Below are 1,761 nucleotides of genomic sequence, written 5' to 3'. Positions count from 1 at the left end.
GCTTACACCCCACGTGCGCCCCGTGCACAGGATGGGGAACCAAGCTTCCCAGACCTCAGTGTGCACTCAGTCGCCTGCTGCCGCAGTGTGTGGCTGCCCTGGGGGCCCCGTCGTGCGCATGAGGGAGATGCCCACAGTGCAGCTACTGCATGCCCCGTGGAGCATTCCATGGCTCCAGTTTCTGCAGCACATGCTCCGTGCATGTGCCACGGTATGGAGTGGGCCAGTGTGGGGGCTACAGCTGGGGCTAAAGGACATGGAAGGAAGCTCAGCTCAGGCTGAGGAAGTGGCATGGGCGTGGAGGGTCTAAGCTGAGGACGGTTCCTGGAGTCCGGATCAGGAAAGATCCCCATGCCTTGCATGGAGATGTTATGTGGGGGCTGGGGCTGTGTGGTGGAGGTGAGGCTGTAGGAGGTGGGCTGGACCTGGAGGGGTGAGGAGTGACCAGGCAATGCCAGGGTCCTGGCCCGAGTGCCTGGATGAGTCCTTGTGTGGGACCTGGAGAGGGCTGATAGAGGAGCAGACGTGTGTGGTGCAGTTCCTGTCGCTGGCTCCCCAGCCTGGGCCCTTGCCTGCATGGGGGGGGGGGGGGGGGGGGCCCATCCAATTGGGTTGGAGCATAAGGTGTGGGGTCACTGGGTTGAGGGCTGAAGGTCAGTAAGAGAGTCCAGGGGTGTGGGTTCAGGGACAGGGCGGGGACAGACTCTCTCTGGAGGCCCCCACCCTGCTCCTGTTTCCCCAGGGGCTCCTTACACGTAGATCTGCCCCGGCCCAGAGCCCATGGGGACAGCACTCCTCTCCTAATGGACCCTGAGCACAGCCTCCTGGGCTGTCAGGCCTGCTGCCCACCCGCAGCACCCCCTTTCTGCTGCTGAGAGCAGTCGGGCTGTCCTGGGGAGAGGTAGGTGGGCAAGAGTGCAGCCCCTCCATCCACGGATGCCTGAGGACAGTTCAAATGAAGAGCAGCTTGGGGTGGGGGCGGTGGGACGGGGAGCAGAGGCCTCAGAGTTTTGGGGATGCAATCCCTGAGCCCTAGACCATGACCACATGAATGGGCACCCTGACCCCACTGTTCTCCCCTGGAGGCTCCTGCCAGAGCCCACCCGCAGGCGTGTGTACGTGTGTGAGCGTGCATGCACCGGTGTGCCGAGGGGCTGCCCGTGAGTATGTGCACCCAGGTGTGTGTGTCCTAGATCTAGCCCAGGCCCCTGCCTGGCAGAGCCTCCCTCTTTCAGGCAGCCCTCCTGAAGTCTAACTCTGGTCTGTCCTGGCAAATTGAACACCTCGGGGCAGGGAGTGGAGGCCTGTGGCCTGAGCCGGCAGAACCCAGTGCCCCCAGGCTTTCTCCCGACTTGTTCTCAGCGTGAGCCCCCCCCCATCCACTTTCTGCCCTAGTGAGTGGCGTCCATGCTGGGCGGAAGCCCCGCATGTCTTGCCAACCCCCCTGATGATAAGCCAGCGTTATGGGTGTGGAGACCTGGGCCCTTGTCCCCATATCTCACACTGTATCAGTTTCCTAGGGCTCTTGTGACAAATCATCACAAATGGTGTGTCTTAACACAGTAGAAACTTCTTCCCTCACGGTTCTGGAGGCTAGAAATCCAAAATCATTGTCATGGGTTGGAAATCAAGGTGTCATTGGGCTGTGTTCCCTGCTGGGGCAAATCCATCCTGGCTTCCTGCAGCTGCTGCAGGCTCTTCCCTTCACGTGGCCTTCTCCTTGTGAGGGTCTTTGCCACTGGGCTAAGGGCCACGTGGGTG

Source organism: Callorhinus ursinus, unplaced genomic scaffold (assembly GCF_003265705.2).
Source record: "Callorhinus ursinus isolate GAN/ISIS: 27379988/994484 unplaced genomic scaffold, GSC_fseal_2.0 scaffold89, whole genome shotgun sequence".
Taxonomy (NCBI): domain Eukaryota; kingdom Metazoa; phylum Chordata; class Mammalia; order Carnivora; family Otariidae; genus Callorhinus; species Callorhinus ursinus.
Note: the sequence above shows the minus strand (reverse complement) of the source record.